We start from the raw sequence: 20884 nt of genomic DNA on the forward strand, positions 1-20884 counted from the left end.
TTTATATATACAGATTAAATGTGAAACCTGATTCACCACCCAATTACTGAGGTTTTAGGCTCCTGTTGAGTGGAGTCCTTTAGCACACGGTGAAGTTAAGAATGTGTGTGATGGAAAGAGGCTCTTGTGTCTTTTTACTGACTCTGACCTTGCAGAAAAACAGGTTTAAAAGTCTGCTTAAGGTGTCCTGTAGTCCAGCCATGTTGTTCAGCCTGTGGACTCTGGCTTCTGACAACCTTTTTTGTTAGAATGTGGTCTGAAAAACAAACACAAGTTGTTTAAACACTAATGCAGACCCTCCTGTGCACAAGGAAACAGAAAAACAGGGAGAAGGGAAAGGGTTCAAAAGTAATAAATGAACTTTTAGTAATAAACAAATCCTTGAGTGGATTAATAAAAAACTTCGGCAACACAGACATAAAGAAAAGTCTTTGCTCCCCAGAGAAGATAATCCTCCAAAGGTATGACTGAGCTGTTCCACCTCTTAAAATGATCTCATAACCAACTTTTATGTAGATGCCCAGTTTATCAAAATCACCAGTGATCAAGATTCACCTTATAGGCAGCATTCCCTGGTACTTAACTGTCCTCAAAACCTGCAAGATTTCATTTAGGTCTGACTAAATTTCTCTTATCACATCTTTTCTCTTGATTTTCCTGATTTTTAACAAAACCAATTCCATCTCTTTCAATGCTCCCTTAAAGGCTGTGTGCTGTAGACCTCTGATCACTCCTAGTGCAGCCTCCTGGCCCTTCTCCAGTTGATTTACATTTTTATTGGATTTCAGTGGCCAGAAATGAATGCAGATGTTCACCTGACAGCTTTCCAGTGCTAAAGAGACCGGAAGGACCAGCTCTGATGTCCTCCCTTCCTTGTGACAGCCTGACACAGACTCCTGTTAAGCCCTTGATCCACTCTAATCCCCCAATCCTTTGCTGACAAACTGCTGCCCAGAGTTTCACTTCTCTACTTATATCTCCTAAATTCCAAAACAATGGAAATTATTTGCTCTGTCACCATCAGCTTGAGAGCAGACAGAACCCAACATCTGCTTTAACAAGCTTCATCCTGGAAATACCTTCCCATTTTAAAGGCCTGCTGTTCCTTCCTACAACAAGTAACTTAAGTGGGAACGTTGATTCAGCTCCTGGAGGAGTCAGTGTTCATCTGTTCCAAGGGATCCAGATGATCAAATGAGACCAAAACCTTCACCCTCTGGAGATTTAGGCAAGGTCAGAGCTAAATCCAAACTCAACTGAGTTGTTTTGTTCTTGTCTTATTGAATCACTGTGACAGTGCTCACAGGGGTTCTCGGATGAGGGAAGAGACGAGGATCTGACTCCATGTTTCAGAAGGGTTGATTTATTATTTTTATGTTATATACTACATTAAAACTATACTAAAAGAATAGAAGAAATGATTTTATCAGAAGGTTAGGTAAGAATAGAATAGGAAGGAATGATAACAAAAGTTTGTGGCTCGGGGCTCTCTGTCCGAGCCAGCTGGGCTGTGGTTGGCCAATAATTACAAATATCCAACATGGACCAATCACAGATGCACCTGTTGCATTCCACAGCAGCAGATAATCAATGTTTACATTTTGCTCCTGAGGCCTCTCGGCTTCTCAGGAGGAAAAATCCTAAGGAAAGGATTTTCCAGAAAAGATGTCTGCGACAGAATCACATCCTTTCTTTCTGGTGCTGGTTCACACCAAAGGGATTTGGAATTCTAATACTGGTCTCCAAAGTATTTCCACCCTGATCTTAGGAAAAACCAACCAACAGAAGAAATGGTCAAAGCTGAATGACAGACCCAGCAGATGACTACAGCATGCACCCTTTGACTTTGATAAAGAATCACTGATACCTCTTTCCACTCTGCAGCAGTTTGATCAGGGGTTCTCCAGGGAGAGGAACATTTCTCTGAGCTGATCACACAACAAATAAAAGTTGACTGCCCAGGATACACCCTAGAAATGCTTTTGCTCTCTCTGCCTCCTTGTAGTTGACTCCTGTGGCAAAGGGGAGGGTGCATATCATAAACACAGTGCCCTGGATTTAAGCCCTCCACAAACAATGCTATTCCTTTATAAGGGAAAATAATAGCCTTGCCACTGTCAAACATATGTATTTTAAGCCAGTCGCATAGAAATAAATCTCATTTTATCAATTCTGGAGTCTTCTCCTGTGGCACTTAATCATGGCCCTGTGGCAGCTCTGCCAGCACAAAGGCTGCAGAGCTGGGCCCAGAAATGGCAGGCACAGGTTGGTGCTGTTCTATTATTCATTTTTAGGCAGTCAGTAAATTACAGAGGAGAGATAGGAGCCCCATTTTATAAAGCAATAACAGCCTGGATTTTAGCACAGAACAAGTCACTTTGTCTGGATTTCAGGCAATAAATCAAGGTCCAGTTGTTCAGCAATTATTTATAGTATTTTATGGATATTGCCAAATAATTCAAAACTGTGATTAATGCAACCCACTCCAGAAGCTCCACATCATGCCAGAGCAAATTATCAAGGTTCTGTTTGAGCAGGGAGAGATGACACAGGAGGCATATCCATACCCCATTTCTGCTTTCTAGGGTAATAGATCAATCTTAAATATCCAAGTCTCCTTGCATGTTTCTTCTTCAAAGGGTACTCCATTCAATAGTCCTAAAAAAAATGGGAATTCTCATGAAGACACTGTCAGTAGGTCAGACACTTATTGAATATTTGGCCTTAGAAGTTAATTTTATTTGACTTTGAAGTTATTTCTGCTCTGAGGGAGTAACTAATTCTGTTGCTTCCAGTGGCACATAAGGGGTCATCTTTTCCTCAGCCTTCCTCAAATATGTTTGCAAGTGTCATAATTCCAGTTATTCTTTTTCTAGCAGAACTTTCAGTTCTGGAGAGAAGTGCAAAATTTATTCCAAGTCCCAAACACACACATGCACAGGGTGATAAAAATCTTGTAGAAATCATGGGCAATCAGTCTCGCTGCAGATGACAGCAATACCTGGATGAGAATATCCTTGGATGATAGAAGAACTACCCTTTATTTACTGCTTGAAACTTGCAGATCCAGGATAAATTTTAGCAAACTGGTACCTGGTCTGTCTCCTGTCAAAATGTTTAGAGATTTCTGCTTGGATATGTTTCAGACTCAGTACCCATTTGACCTCTGAATTAAATATTTTTGTTTTCACTTCCCAGTTCACCTCAAAATGTCTTCACTGCTCAGATATGCACAGATTTTTATCTGCAGGAAATATTACTTTAAAGACACTTTCCACAGCCACTACACTTACTATTTTTTAGTGAATATTTCTAAGAGGGAGTGCTCTCAGTGTTAAGGCTTGTGCATTGACTGAAAATGCAATAATTACAGTCAGTAAGTAATTCCTTTCCCTTCCCTCTGTTCTTCCTCTCTCCTGGAGAGGAGAGAGAATTTATTCTATTCATAAATCAGAATAGACAATTTCTTGATTTAAAAATTTCCCATGTAAAAGAATCATTATTTTAATTCAGTGTTTTTATGGTCCCTCCATGGTGCTGGAAAAGTGGAGGAGAACCCAAATAGAAAAATAAGGAGCTCAAGCACATCCTGATGCATAAGTCTACCTCATTATCAGGAAGTATCACTTCAAACAGGTAACTTGAACAATTTGAAAAGTTTCCCATTATTTTTCTCCCTGTTTTGGTGAATTTCTAAGCAAAGCAGTCTCAAAGCACTGTTCAGCAGCAGGGACTGTGATCCCTCCTTGGCCACTGCAGGAGGAAATCAGCAGCTGGAAAACAATTTCCCTCTGGTAGTTTGGGACATCCTGGAGAAAACACTGGCAGGATAGAGGGTGCCCAGAGAGGCTCCAGAAAATCCTGGTTTTTGAGGAATTGCAGTCACTCACTATTTAAGGTAAATAAATAAACAAGACATTCCTACTTTGAGTGCATGAAGTAGTTTTATTCAGAAATTTAGGAAAAATTAAACAGAACTAGATCAAGTATTTGTCTTACATGATAATCACTTCAGTTTCTGAAATATTATAGAAGGGGGTTAAAAACATACGATTTTTCTCTGTGAGTTATAGATATGTATAGATATGTATATCTATATATAGATATGTATATATTTTAGATTATTTATAATTATGTATCTATTATATATTAAAATGTATAATATTAATAAAGTATATAATATATACATAATATAATTATGTATATATTATATATTGCAAATAAGTATACACACACATTATGTAACATTGTTATATTCTAAATGGACATGTGATAGAATTATATATAATATATTATACAAACATATTTAAGAGTATTTATATTATAGATATGTATTTTTAAAGTATCATAACATATTTTTATTACTTTATTGCCTATTAGAAGCTTTTCCCTCGGAGCATTTTTCATTTTTGTTTATTTATGTAGATATGAAAATAAATATTATTATTCCTGATGTTAAATTCCTGCCTGCATTTTTCCTCTAATCAGGCTAAACACAATCATCAGTGCAGGGACCTCATGGCACCAAAGCCTGCAAAGAGAATCGAAGCCTTTAGCAAGAGTAATTACAGTTGTTCCACATTTCCCAGCTAATGGCGTAATTGAGTGCCTGGAACATGTGATGCTTACAGGAAAAATCATCATTCTTACAACTCACTTTTCCATCCAACTCTTTCTCTCATTTTGTGTGTCCTCCTGGGCACAGAAGTGGAAGTCACTGTTTTTTTGTCTTGCAGAATTCTATGCCACGTTTAAGCAACAACTGCAGGTTCTGTTTCTGTTGGAACTGTGTACCAGTTGTTAGGATTGCAGCATTCCTAAAATTACAGACATGAAATAGAATCTCTGATCTGCCTTTACTTATCAGCACAGAAGAATTCTGGTATGAGAGGGGATTGGCATTTTCCCTTAATTTCATATACATGGGGCACATGGTTTCTTTTGAGCAAGTTTGAGCTGCACTAGCAGGAGTTTGTCTGCCTTCCTCCAAACACCTAAACTATCTGTACATAACAGAAAAATGTCCCAGAAAAGACAATTTTTCATCATAGATACTTTCATTGACTCCCAAGAAGATTTAGGCATTCAAATCAGTCCTTTTCTCAATTTTTAAATTTTCTTCATTTTCTATCTTCTTTTGTTTTGCTTTCACCATCCATTCAGTTAAAAGAGAAAGTGAATAACAGGGGTTTGAAATTTTCTGATGGAACAATTTTCCATTTGAAAATGACAACACAACAGAATGTATATGGAACTGTAACCACTATAGCTATTTTTTACAGGTTATTACCTACATGCTTTGTAACAGGATTTTTGCTTTGACTATAATAGAGGTGCCTTGGGCCCTGACCTAATATTAACCAGCCAAGCCTGTTTTTCCTTGTGGATTGGAGCAGATGACCTCATGAGATTTCTATAACCTGAGTTAATATAGATATATCCAAGTTTTATGCTACTGCAATAGGAAAGCAGTTAAAATGTTGGAAGGGTTTTCTCTGGAGTCATAGAATTTTGATTTTTCAACAGATTATTTGCTTGAAACCAAATTTGAAAATGCCCTAATTCTTGTGGTACTCAAAATCCATATTGAATAGGTTTCATAGACAAAGCTAGTGCTCTTTTATTCTCTCTGGGTATTATTCCTGGCATAAATAGACAGATGTCATTTAGCATTAAAGGATTTAGGGTATGGTTTATCATGACCTTTGAGAACATTCACAAGGAGAAAACACAGAATGTTAGATTACATTTTAACTTAACAGAAAGAAGCAAAACTCAGTGCACTGAATGGACATCAGCAACAAGAAAATTGAAGCTGTACCAGGTAAATGGAACCAAAATGTATGACAGTGGTATTCAACAATATTCAGAAGTATAACTTCCACAGGCTGTGGATTTCAGCACCATTCTGTGCCCTTAAACACAGATCATATATATTTCTGTTTAAAAATACATCTTCCACCTTAAACCCATACTGGTGGGTTATACTCAAGAATTATAATATTTTATTTTTATTTATAATATATTTTGCTGTATGATGCACCACAGTGTGGCTACTTATGATTATTATCTCTGTTACCTTCACAAAGTGCTTTCTCCTTGGGACATAAACACCTACTCGCTCAAATACATGACCACCATTCATCTACCTGAAAAAAAGTTCATGCAAAAAGAAGAACACTTTGGGGGTTTTTTTGAGCCCTTTCTCCCACAACAACTTCTCTCTTTTTATAGCCTTTCTTCTGCTCCAAGTTATTATTATTCTCACACCATGTTGTATTTCACACCACATCGTGTTTATTGGCAGCAATGTGTAATGTCCCAGGCAGCACAGGAATCCACAATTTACTGACCCCCTTTCCCTCCAGTGAGCATTAAAAGATGTACCAGTTCATCTCATGAAGTTCCTGGGTGGATTTTGGGCTGACCTGAGTGGCACCTTGTCCTGTGGATTACCTGAGGTTCAGGGTAAAGCGCCAAATTGAACTTGTCCAAAACTCTCTGGTCTTGTCTGGTACTTTTAATTTATGTGTGCTCTGCACAGATTGTGTCCACACTTGGGAAGAACTCCGGCTTTAATCCTGAGCACCATCCTCGAGCTATCAGGTCGGTTGCCTATTTATATAAATTCTCAGGCAGCCCCTGCAATCAGAATCCCCCAGGGACTCTGATGATGCTTTCAACCTTCTGATTTTGGAAATGGTTTTCCCCAGGACCACTTGGTGGAAATGGGTTCAGAAAGGCTGGTGTGTCTTGGGTAATTTAGGGACTGGTGAGCCTGTCTCACTGATAGGGAAATTCAAATATATCTCCTGTCCCCAGAAGCTGTCAAGGTCAGAATTCAGTCCAGGTGAGCAGGCAGTGACTGTATGCCCAGGGCAGAGCTGAAGTGTCTCCTGGACTCTATCCGATCTATCATAAGTTATTACAAAAGACCCATGAAGGTGATTAGAGGGATGCAACACTTCTTATATGAGGAAAGTCTGTGAGAATTGGGATTTTTCATCCCAGAGAAGAAAAGTGTTCAAGGCCTGGTTGGACAGGGCTTTAAGCAACCTGGTCTAGTGTAAGTTGTCCCTGCTCACAGAAAGGAGGTGAGATGAGATGACCTTTTCAGCCCCTTCCAGCCCAAACCATTCTATAATTCCATGAATTCACACCCTTGAGGGCAAGACTGGAATCTCAACAGAACAGCACAGGACATCAACACAGTCCAGAGGAGAAAAAAATTCCTCTGAACAAATGCAGGCATCCCACATGAGATAAGATATATTGCACCTACAATTTGATGATTTCAAGACTCTCTCTCCTCAGCACTAAAAAGGAGCACATAGAAACTTGTTTAAAAATGATGCTCAACAGAGAAAACACCCACGCTAAACCCTACCTTGGATCTCTCCTTGCAGGCAGCGAGGAGAGACCGACACCTTGCCTGGGACTGGAACACGCTGCCATCTGGAAGTGCTCATCTTTCTCTGCATTGCCTGCAGAGACAGCCTGGAAACTTTCTTAGACTTTATCCATGGTTCTAAATTAGACAAGTTAGACTTCACCAGCAAAACCACACATTTTTAGTATCAGCTCTCCCATTCTGAATCTATTAGAAGGATCCATGTCCTTAAGGTAGATCAAATCCTAGTAACAAGGGTAATGCACTTCACCAGACAGATGAATTTTATACTAAATACTAAATGTACATGTAATTTAAGAAGATATTTAATGTTTTCCTTCCCTACATAAATGGCCTTAAAATTTAGCTGTATTTCCTTGCAACATTTAGATTGAGAATATTGTTCAACACCTAGAGATGTGTATTAAAAGTATCAAAACCCAGTTCTGATAAACGGGGTATCACTTGAGATAGGGAATTTTCTGAGCAATTTTAAAAGTTCTGAACATTTTTTGTCAAATTATGAATATTGATTGCCATAACTGTTAGGTGTTAGGGTTATTTTAGAGGTTTGTGTACACAGCTGAACTATCTTATCCAAAGAGCAGGAAAACCTGTAGAAAAGTGGTAATGTTAATTTAAGAGAATGTTGAATGATTTAAAATTGATTCCTTTTATCTGTTATGCTGACAAATATTTATCTTTAAGCACAGGACTGTGAAGGAATAATGAAAAATTCATTAAAAAATGACAGCATCTGTCTTGGAGAAACTTCTTTCTGTCCTTCTATATCATACTGTCTTCATCATGCGTGCTTTTCCCATTAAAAGTGAAGTAATATTATTTTTATTTGGCTTATGGTGTTGTCTAGCCTAAATTTGCTTTTTTTGGTGGTATTGCCCAAAACTGTGGGATTTTCAGCTATTTTTCAGTTCTATTCACATAGAATTTAGAATACAGATTTTACAAACTGTACAAAGAGATAGTCTCTGGAAGTATAAGCATCACTAACATTTTATGCAAAACATCCAAGGCCAGGCTGGATGGGGCTTGAGGCAACCTGGGATAGGGAAAGGTGTCCCTGCCCAGAGCAGGGGGGTAGGAATGATCTTTAAGGTCCCTTCCAACTCAAATCATCCTGTGATTTTATGATAATTGTATGAATTCAGCTTCATTCTTTATATCTCTGACAGTAAAACATTTGTACTCTGTTTACATGTATTGCTATAAAATTATCTGTATATATGGGGTAAGGCTATCCCATATTTTTCTTAAGCTTTGATAAGCAGATTATATTGACATTACCTCATACAATGAAATTCACAGCTCAGATATGCATTGAGTAAAAAATGTACTTGATCAGTTCTAAATTTTATAGCTTTCAGTCTTCTGAAAATTTTCGTCACATATGGTAAAGTAAGAAAAATAAACTACCACTGTCTGCCTTCTGCATAATGTTCACAAGCATATTTCATCACTTTTTCCTCTCATATTTGTCATATTTTAGAGTAAAATAAAGATTAGGGCATGTTTCTCAGTCTTCCATGTGAATTCTACTCTGTTCTTGCACTTCTCTGTCCACTGATCTCTGTATCATAAATATCTCTGTTCCAGAGGGGAGCTGCTGACTGCACTGCTCTCTTGTGCTTGAGTGGAATTTATGTTTCTTCCCTTCACTGGAATGGAAGGGAAGGAAATACAAAGGGAATTCCCATCTCCTCCTTGATGGTCACTGTATATCTTTGCACCACTTCATAAATTAAACAATAAATGGTTTTTTCAAGTACAATTGTTTATTTTCCTAACATTTGACACCAACACTAGAGACTAAGGATGCTCATTATTAGTCAGAGTGATTTTTTTGGAGGGAGGCTACAGTGATCTGCATTCACCCAGTTAAAGAATCCTGACATCAAAAGACAAAGGGAAAAAGAAGCATGATCATAACCCAGTTTAGATAACATGATTCAGACCAATTAATCTTGGAATCTGACAGCTGGAAATGTGATGTTGCACCATCAGATACTGGTGGGGTACTGGCCTTTACTATGCAGACAGAAAGGGTTGAATTATTTGTCAAATGCAAATGTGAGAAGCGTTTTTCTGTGGAGAACATGATAGAGCTAATAGATTAATTTCCTTGCAGTTTCACAGAGATCTGAGCACATATCCTTTAAGTAACATGTAGATTTAATCCAGAATTTCTATTTTCTGCAACCTCCTTTGCAGGCACTGGATGGCTCCTGTAACACACTAACTTCTCCCTTCTGGTTTTGGTTTGGTAGGAGAAAGAAGAAAAAAATTCTAGTCCAACTTAGCTCTTTCAAGATGAAGGGCTTTGTGTTATCTCCAATCTAATCAAACAAAGGAGGATAAATTATCTATTTTCTTGCAAAGTTCATATTTTATAGCCTCTGATATCTAAAGAAAGGAGCTCTTAGTGATGTGGTGAGCTACTGCGTGATTTGTGGCCACAGATGTTTATGAATTTAGGGATTGTGAAAAATTGTGAAGACCTTGTTTTTCCTTTGTCTAACAGAGCTTCTTCCTTGGCTAGGGAACAATATTGTCAGCTCATCAGACAGAAAACAAACATTAGCTTATAGCTCCCAAATTTCCTCATTGATAAAGAGAAGATTTATAAGTATTCATTTACTCCTTCTGTGTCTGTGTTTTGTGTCTATTCCCATTGTACAGGGAAAAAAATTGAAACAATTTGTCTGATAAGGAACAGTTCTGTAAGAGGTGTGGAACCCATTTGCATCTTGTTTCACAGCATGCTCAGGAAAGTCAGATGTCCCCATGTATTGCAGCAGTTCTTGTCTGCAGCTTCTCTATTTCCCTCTCATCTAAAATAAATTATTTGAGGGACAGCCAAGGTGCACATGGGACACAGCAACATCTCAGGGAGGGGTGAACTAATTCAGATTTGGGTAACATTCACAATTGCATAGCAGAAAAATCCTCATTGCTTTGGAAGTGGATGGGATTGATATTCTCCACTGTAGTAGGCCAGGTTTTCAAGGTCAGGTTGGTTTTAAGCCCAGGTTGGATGGGGCTTGGAGCAACCTGGGGTAGGGGAAGGTGTCCCTGCCCATGGCAGGGGGTTGGAACAAGAAGGGCTTTCAGGTCCCTTCCAACACCAACCATTCTATGAATCATTTTGTGATTCATCCTAAGATTTTACTACTCCATCAGCCAATATCTGTATCAAAAAAATGCCTGGGGTAAAAAAAAAAAAAAAAGTCTGAATACAGCAGAGCAATAATTTCCCCCCAGAATCCCCACAACAGTCACAGCTACTTTACACATGTAGCCCATTCACCTTTGCAAATGATTGTCCATCTAAACACAGGTTTGGGCTACATTTTCTAGCAGTAGCCACTTGGTATCTTTCATCTAAAACACTTTTGCATTCTTAATTGAATTTATTAGAGGCAGAGGTTTCTTCTGTGCCACAGGCTACTGAGTCCATGAATCAACATTAACAAGGATACTGAAATTCATTCAATAATTACCACACTGTGAGAATCCTGGGTTTTTTTACCTCATCAGTTGATATAAATCACCATGGTTGTTTTTTAGATTATGCTAAATACATACAAAGTCAAATATCTTTCTCCCCACCTCCTACTCATCCCCTTCAAGAAAATCATTATTTCCTCTATTCAGTCTGAGCTGCTGAAAGACCACTTAGGTAAAAGTTCAATGAAATTTTATTGCCTTGATTATTACAACAATGCAATTAATTTATGTAATGTTGATCCCTAGTGTGCTGTATATTTTATCATTTTTCTCAGTTCAGATTGAAGTGGTTCCACACACATTAGAATTTTACCTTCAAAGTGTTAACCAGTTATGTATGGAAAATATAGTGACATCTCTATACTTCATTGATGTCCAGCAGTTGTCCAAGAATAACTTAATTATTTTTCTGGCAATTATCTTGAAATCTAATTATAAGATTTATTTTGCTGAAGTTACAGAGCTGCTATTATTTTCAGAAAGAAAATCAGGCTGGCTGGTAAAATTCTAATGACAGATGAAATTCTCAGAAATTTCTCAGTTACAAAAAACACAAAAAACCAAAACAAAACACAAACAACAAAAAACAAATAAACAAACCCCCAACATCCCCCCCCCAAAAATCCTAATAATTCTGAAAATTATCTAAACATTTATTGAAGAGTGTAGTCCTTACTGCACATTGAAAGACACTTGAGAGGAAATTTCTGAAGGATGAATAGGAAGTTAGTTTTCAGAAGAAAAAGCTGTTAGACTATGATTCTTTTAAATCATAGGGAATTTCCACTGCTTAGGGCATTTCAGACTGGAACCCTCACACTGTTTTTCTTAACCCCAAGCATGGAAGTGGGACCTGAGTTAAAAGATGAGGTTCACCCCCTACCACCAGCTCTGGAAGTGGAGTTGAAGCTATTGCTGGATGCAGACTTAGAGTGTGGGAGAGAAAGAAGAAAAATAGGCTTGAAAAGAGGAATTTCCTTCCCCTGTGACTGTAAAATCCTAAAATGCTGTGAACTCCTACATCTATAAATCTGTGCATTTTGCTGAAAGGTGGTGTTTGCTCTCTGTGTGGTGTGGGTGGGTTGGGGGTTTTTTTGTTTATTCGTTTTGTCTTCTATTTCTGTGACTATTTAAAAAAATATATATATATTTTCATGGTGATATGTAACCAGGAACTGCTTTGACAAAGTTGTGGGTTTCAAGTCTGTTAGCAAAAATCTCTCTCTGAACATTTAATCAAGCCCACTCACAGGGACTGAAATATTACTGTGTAGTCTCCAAGTTCTGAAAAGAGGCAAAACCTGCACACTGAGCATACAGCTAAATGGTAAAATAAAAATCTATTTCATAGGAAAGTTTTGTGGGGTTTTTTTCCCCCCTGTTTTTATAAAAAGGCAGCTGCTGGTGCTTTCTCTTTTAAACCAAAAAAATCAAACCAAACAAAAAAATCCCACCAAAAACTAAACCAAAAAAAACCACACAAAAAATAAACAAAACCCAAACCAAACAAATAAAAAACAAAACAAAACAAAACCTCAAAAAACCACAAACAAACAAAAAAAAAAAAAAAAAAAACCAAAAGCAACAACCACAATAAGTTATATAAAGAAGGGCAAAGAAATCAAATGACTTTCTGAACCCAAACTGAAAATGGCTATTTTAGAGAACTGCAGAGGTATTTATTTTTTGAGTGGCCCCTCGTGACAACCTTTAGCAGGCAGGTAATTCATCAGCAGAGGTCTGTGCTTGCAGCAGCACGTCCATGCCAGAGATTGCCTTGAAGGAGCAGAGTAGAGGAGGGAGTCACAGCCATCAATTACAGCTGCTCCCAACGAGTCAACAGGCTCACAACTGAGACTCCTTGGAAAGCCACAGTGGGAAAAGCTCCACCAGCTGTAACTTCAGTGCCTTTTACACAGCAGGAAAAAATAGAATTTTCCCAAACTTTCTTGCTGAAGGCCAGCATTAATTATGCAATGAAATACATTTGTTACTTTTAATATGACTAAACATAAATTTGAGATGATGGGTTTTAGTGATATGAAAATGGAGAGTCGTGCTTTGCCTACAACCTTTGATGTGTTTTGGCATAATACTTCACTTCCCTGAGGCTTCATGAGGTTTGTAACATTATTTATGTTGTGGGGCCTCAAGCTATACAATATTTTCCTAGACAGAGCACAAACCCTGAGGAGAAACCAGGCATATCTGGGGAGATGTGAGTGAGGAAAAGGGAATTTGATCCAAAGCCAGTTGAAGGCTGTGGAATGACAACTCTCCCCTCTAAGTTTTGGGTCATCTCTGTGGCCAGTTCAGGTCCTTTTGTGCCTCCCAGCCCAGGGAATGACCACTGGAATGTCTGTGATGGGGGCAAAAAGTTGAAATTCTAGTCCTTAAGGAGGCAAATGTATTTTTTATTAAGCTGAATCTTCTTCTAACTGCAGTAAAACTCCAGCTTTTGGCACTAGATTAAAGGCATACATTTTATTCTAATGAAAGCAATCTTAGTGAAACCAGAGTGATTATTATTGGAACTAAGAAACTCCACCTTTCATGAACAAAATGCCTGAATTAGGTGCAGGCCATGCTGAAATCCTCTGCTAAGTCACCTGGGTTTTGCACAGTTGGGCATTCCAGTGCCTTTTAAAGCATTTCAGCTCTGCCTTTCAGGTCTCAGCCTCTGAGTGGCTGGGGACAATGCTGAAGAATTTAGCATATACAGAATTGGAATTTGTGAGTGCTGAAAGAGCCACTCAGAAGACATTTAGAGCACGATCTCTGATGAGTAAGGAGAATTTGCAGCTAGACAAAGCTCGGAAAGCCTCCCACTATAAATATGAAAAACTCATCCCAACGTGAGCACCACTGTGGCTGATCATTCTCTGAAATAAAAGCTGTGTTCTCCCATTGCTTTAAATGGAACCAACTCAGAGGATCAGGAAGTCAGAACTTTCCACTTTACTTTAACCAGCAGGACACTCTGAAATGAGCTTTTAAGCTTAGCAGGAATGAATCTACAGAGAAATTTTCACTTTATTCTGAATTACCAAGGCACCCGTGCTTCAAACACCATTCCCTTCCTGATGCATGGTAAAGCAGTTTTCAGAGTCCTTGACTTATTGAAAAGCTCTCTGCTCCCTGTATGCACTGGAAGGCTGATTGAGATGACCTTACATATCTGCAGCCCATCAGCCTTTTCTTCTTTCTCCCAGGAAGGAGAATTGTTTATGAAATTATGTTTTCTATAGCAGTAGCAGGCAGAATTCTGATCAGGAGAGTGGTTTGCCCCTTGGAAAAGGATGATGCAGGAGCCAAAGTTTTAATTGCATTGGCAATTCTCCCCATTCATAAATGTTCAGGAGAAAGAAAGATTCAGGGCAGGGTCATGTGCAAGTGTGCTGTGCATGTGCAGAGCGGTTGTGCACTCTGGTGTTTAACAGACTATTGTAAAGTTCTTTATTTTTGGGTTGTGTGCACTCGTATTAACACAGAAAGCACCCCAGTGATCCAGCCACAGAGTAACCAGTTATTCTCCAACATTTTGTTCAAGAAGATGAGCATTCCTGCCCTTCCATGAATTTCAGAAGTAAATGGGTGAGATGAAAACTCAACTCATACATTGTGTTTTGCAACGCTGTCCTATTTCAGAATATCGAGTCTGTTCAGGCATCTATGCCAAAAAAGAAGGTGGGACAAAGGGAGAAAGAAAGTGATTCATAGAACTGTAGAATCCAAGAATTTCCTGAGTTGGAAGGGACCCACAAGGATCATTGAGTCCAACTCCTGCACAGGACACAAGAATCCCACCATGGATCTGAGAGTGTTCTCCAAACACTTCGACTCTGGCTGGGGCTGTGAGCACTTTCCTGTTCCAGTGTCCAAACACTGCAGCAGAACTTTCAGACATCAGGCATCCAGCATCTCCCTTGAAACCATGATGAATCAGTGAATTACTGCTGCACTTGCTGTTATTAATAAAACATCAACAACCAAGCATCATTAGATAAGGTCTGAACGCAGCAGCGTGTTTTACCCCGACATGAAGACTCCAGTTATTTACAATATATTTAAGATTCCAACATGGGGCCTAATGCAATTATTCAAAATCATTTTGAAAATAGCTGGGAATCCCTAGGATGCCTCAACAGGCAAAAAGGAATCTAAGTAGAGCTAAAAAGATGCTACTAATGACCCTGCTGTGATGGAATAAAATAGAAGCTGTTACTCCTTGCTAAGCAAATGAAACCAAAGATATGCTACTGATCTCTGCTTCCATGGACTTAATTCCCAGTGGAAATTTTCTGATTTCCTTTCCCATAAATACATTTTCCTCCAGGAATCTGACATACATCCTGAACAAATGCCAGATTGCTTCAAATAGCTCAGTGCTGGGTCCAGGTTTCTCTATAATTCAGTCAGAGCTGATATAAATTCCACTAGGTATTTTTCTAAGTTTTGTAAAACAAAGATTTTATTTGTTGCTTTATAAATTTGAGTAACTGAAAATATCACACATTTTAAGTAATTATTGTGAGGGTAATTAGAGAAAACAATGTTGTGTGCTATGTTCATTTGAGAGTAGTCTAATGGATCAATTTATAAAAACATGATTAAGGTCATTAAACACATTATAATGTGTACTGCATTTGAGTTTTTTTAGTGTCTTTTTAAGATTTCTATTTACTGTGGAGGTTTGGGAGGTTTGGTTTTGGCTCATTGATTTGGTTTTTCTGGTTGCTGTTTTTCTTCTCCAGATCTTTACACTAAGATGAGATATTTTGGTTTTTTTTATTTTTTCTGGTTGTTTTTTTTCAGATTTTCATCTAAGAATGCAATAATAATTTTAATAAAGGAGGTTGGGAAGAATGCATTCTATTTTTTCAACATTAAAAGAAAGATAAAGTTTTATTTCACTGTTAACAGGTTTTTGCAATCTTTTTAAGGGCTTGGAAGTTGCCAGAAGTTTTGCTGATTTCATATTTGTGAATTTCACTTGAAAGCCCATTGAAAATTAATTATATTTAGACAATTTCTTAGCTGCCCTGGAAGAGAAGAAAACGGACAGGTGCTCCATTTCCACTGAGTCAGCAAATCCTCACCATCCCCACATGAACATCAATGAGGTTGCAGGTGCCCTTTTCATATGATTATTACAAAAAAACCCAGAAAATAGTATTTTTTCTGTGGTTTTCCCAATATTTTGGTGGCACCCAGCTCCTAGAAGAAGCAGAAAGAGGCATGAGTAGCTAAATCAGAACTGGAAAGGGATTGGATTAAGTTTGGGGGTACATCAGGGACAGGTATTAATGAATTTGCTGTCTGTAGCATCTTTGCGGTATTATTTAGGTAATGTAAAATTTAATCAAGGTGTTGCAAAGAGGGAAGTGCACAGGGTAAGAGAGAGGCTGACTTTCATGTACAGGAAAGTGGAAGATACCCTGAAGGATAGAATATTCCTCCTGTCTCTGAAACTGAGCTCCTCACTTGAATTGAGCAGTCACTGCTGGCTGCATCTTCATTTTCTGAGTGGAGGAGAGTAAGACATCCAAGGAAAGAAATGCTTTGGATTGAGCTCTCCCAGCCACAACAGGAGCCCACTGGAATTTGTCTCTGATTATAGCAGAGCACCAAACACCCTGGAAAAGCAGTGTCAGCTTCCCAGGTCCATTATGACAGTGTTGTGTAATTTTATAAGTATTATATTATTATTATATTTTTATAATTGTGATAAAAATAATCCATTCCCCCTTTGCTCAGAAGGGATCTGGGGAGGTGAAGTCAGGAATAGCTCTGAGAAGTTGCTGAGTGGAGGGGAAAGGACTTAAAATGAGCACAGGATCCATTCAGTGAGGAGGAACCAGGTAGGCTTAGCCTTTGCCTCACCCTTGGTAGCCAGAGAAACATTTCAGCATGTGACATCTTGTCGCAGACATTTTTTCACAGAAATCCTTTCTTTCAGATTTCTGCGTCTTCTGGAAGGCAGAGGCCTCAGAAGAGAAGGTAAACAATTGTTATCAGCTGCTGTGAAATGCAATAGGATGCACCTATTTTGATTTGTGATTGGTTCATGTTCCATGTTTATGGTTAAGAGCCAATCACAGGGCAAGCTCTCTGGGACACAGGGACAGAGAATTCTCTTGTTTTCAGATTCTTTCTTGCTATTCTTAGCCTAGCAGCAAGCCTCTGCAAACTGCTCTCTTTATTCTGTTTAGTAGAGTCATAATGTATTATATATCATATATCAATAAATCCAGCCTTCTGATCAAGAAACAAGATTCTCGTCATTCTCTCACCAGCAGCGACCCACTCAGGACGCTGTAATAACATCTGTCAAGTATTTAGTTACAGAAATATTTGGGTCTGCCAGCACAAAAAGGCTCCCAAATATCCCCCAAATCCACATCCCATATCCCACCCTGTTCTTCTCTTTCTTTGGCTCTGCGCTCTTTGTCTTGTCCTAAACTCCTTTCCCAAATTCCCATCCATTTTTCTGCATTTTTGACCTGGAAGCAACATCCCCATCACCAGTTCTGGCTCAGGATGAACTCTCTCCCCATTTCAGTCAGCCAGGAAACACTCCTGGCCACAGATTCATGTGTGTGGCAATTTTTTCTCAGTAAATGCCTCCTCTGGAGTGTTACATGTCTTTCAGCAGAATGAACAATATTTCCTGGGAGCCTGTAGATCTTCCAGCAGAGTCAGCTCCCTCTCAGGGTGGTTTTCTGTCTTTTATCAAGTGTGGGACAGGTTTGGTGCCACGATGGCAATGCTGGGAATGCTGAAAGAGAAGAGAGGATGTCGGAGGGACCCACATCCCTGTGTTTTCATATTAAACATCAGAACACCACCCACTACTTTATTTCCTTTATTTCTCTTCTTTTTTTTTTTTTCCCTACCATTTTGCTCACCAAGTTAGCAGGAAGGCATAAAAACCTTTAAAATGCAATCAGTTCACTAATTCCAGGGAAGATTCAGCTTCTTGTTATTGTCACTTCATGATGCCTGTAAGGAGAAGGCTGTTTTGGGTGCTCTTGTCTCACAATGAATAATGGAGTGAATTTGTAAATTCAGCTGTCAGCTGGAACTTGGCTCTGACTCCCACTGAACCCTGGATCCAAAGGTGGCAGTAAATAACCAGCTCCTTTTGTACCTTTTTTGTAATTTCCCATGAGGAGCTGTTCTCTGGTTACAGGACCTTACTTTCAGTCACCACAAACTCCCCCTCCAGTTTCCTTGGTTCTCCACATGCAAATATCAATGTACAGATGAGCTTCTTCCCTGATATTTTCCCCTTTGCTCGCTGTTTTTTTTTTCTCCCACGGGAAGTGCAACTGCTTTGGAATCTGGCATCCCAGAGTTTGTGCCCAGTGAAGAATCAGTGGTTAAATTTTGATGTCCTGGATTTATTTTTGTGAAGTTCGTCCTTTAAATCCTCCTGTTTTTGTAGCAAACCCCTGATTTCCAAAGCCATTAACCTGGTGATCAGGAAGGGAAAATTCATGGACAAGCAGCCACAAACAAGCTGTTCCTGAAATGGCTCTCCAATTTATCATCCATGTCTCTGACTATACTGAGTGTGCATAATCCCACAGTAACAATGCTACTGAAATTATATAAATACAGCTATCTGAATTGGTGCATTATGCTTTTCTAACCACAGTTATGTTAGTGTGAAAAGATCCATGATGTGGATTCACTTTTTGCCACTTTCTACTCTTTGTAAAGTCACCTCATGGACAATGGGCAAGTAATATTTCAAGAGTTTCCAAAAAAAACAAACAAACAGATTAAAAGAAAGCAGGGAGAACAGACCAATGGACCAATGATTTTAGAAAGGACCGTGTGTAATGCCATTTGCATTAAAACTAAGAAGGGTTCAGAATGGAGAAATAAGATGATAAAACCTCAGAAACAGCTTGGAATGAATGAGCAGATTAGGCATCTTCATCCTGGAAAATAAGTGACTGAAAGGAAAAATGATACAAGACTGCAGACACATGAGTGGCACACAAAAGTTGTGGAAGGGATGAGAATGAAATCTGAGGCTTGCTCTGTTTCTTTTGTCCAGGGACCAATTGAGTCCTCAGGAGCACTTATTAACATTAGCTTGCCTGATCCAGGTTTGTGATAAGGGCAGAATTAAAAAAAAAACCAAACATAATATCTGTGAAAGAGATGTCAGTAGGTACTGACCACTTCTCACTGCTTTCATAACCAGAGGGAGGAGACATTTACTGAAATGTTGATATGTCCAGTGAAAGTGGCTACACCTGAACTGTGTCACTCCAAAGCTTCCTTTATAGCTATGGAGAGTGAGTCAATCAACTTAATGAAGTCTAGAACTTCCTCTCACCTTAAAAGAGATGAAACAGATCTGACTGATTGTAACCTCCACAGGCCTGTGTCATTCCATGGGCTGCAGAACAGAGACCAAGGTTCAGGTGTAGAAATTTACCTTGAAATTAAAATAGTGGGATCAACCTTGCCATTTTGTCTGCCAGCCCTGCAGACTGATTTTGGAGACCGATTTCTGTGGCTTTCATTGGCTGCTTGGCAGTGATTCCACCACTTCCCTGGGCAGTCTGTTCCAAATCTTGACCATCTTTTCACAGAAGAAATTGTTGCTAATGTCCAACCCAACTGTACACTGAGGCACACTTGGAGTGAAGCTGAAAATTGACTTACCCAGCTTCACTTGCAGCATGGCAGCATCTCTGATCTTTGAGTAACTTGTCTGTATTTTGTGTCTTTTTAATGTATGTGTGAGCACAGCTGAAAAAAACTAGTCGAAAGCAGTATCAGCACCAGAGGGAAGTGACCATCTGCTGTCTTTAGAGAGAAATCTGTCTTGAAAAAATATTATAGAAACTGCTTTTCCTTCTTCATATGTGTTCTGGACAACTTAAAAAGCACAGAAACCAAATGCTCTTGACTACACACTCCTGGTAGGTAAGAAGTCTGCTGCAAGAAATTGTATTGTAAGGGCTTGTAAGAAGGACAGAGAGACTTTTTACCAGGCCTCTAGTGGCAGATAAAGGGATGATAATTTTAAACTGAGAGTGGATGTAGACTGGAGATTATTCTTTTTATGATGAAAGTGGTGAGGCCCTGGCACAGGCTGCCCAGAGAAGCTGTGGCTGCCTCATCCCTGGAAGTGTCCAAGGTCAGGTTGGATGGAACACTTGGCTTGAATGAACCTGGAATAGTGGGAGATGTCCCTGCCATGGCAGGGGGTTGGAATGAAGATCCCATCCACTCCAAACCATTCTGTGGTCCTATAACATTATTCTTTACTCCTTGGCTTTGGCTAATTCCATGTCTCTGGGGTTCTTTCCCAAAAAAGACAAGAGATTTTCTCAAGAGAGGATATCTAAAGTACTGAATGACTGCTGTGAAGTGGAAACAGTGTCTGGTATCAGACAGTTTAGCTTCATAGCAGAGCCCAGTTCTGACAAATGTTTTTTTTCTCTCTTTTCAGGGTTTTCCAAATAGTTGACTTAGAAAAAGAATAGATGGCAAATATCTAACTTTTAATTCACTTAATGGACACTATTATATGCTCATTTCAGTGAATGAAGGACTCAGGTTCCACAATATCTGAAAGCTCCTCCACCCTGCACTGAATATTTTGAGGATGGAAATGTTGCAGCATTAGGAATCAATGACGTATTGCACTGACTGTTCCCTGTAAAAGACTGCAATGATGGATCCCCAAGAGCTTTTTCATTTAATTCATCCTGTTCTGAGGAGGAGGAATGATATACTCTGAGACACTTTTAAAAATAAACTTCCAATATGCTGAAGCCTCAGTGCCTTTCCAAACTTTGAAATTAGTAAAGTTTTGTGCAATATAGTAGCTCTCATATCTACTCTAAAAGCCTTTTCTCACCTCAAATTAGTCAATAATTGCAAAGTGTCAGACAAAATCATTACCTGCTTTTTCTGACACAGCCTCAAAACAAAGCTTTC

Source organism: Ammospiza caudacuta, chromosome 1, assembly GCF_027887145.1.
Source record: "Ammospiza caudacuta isolate bAmmCau1 chromosome 1, bAmmCau1.pri, whole genome shotgun sequence".
Classification (NCBI taxonomy): Eukaryota; Metazoa; Chordata; class Aves; order Passeriformes; family Passerellidae; genus Ammospiza; species Ammospiza caudacuta.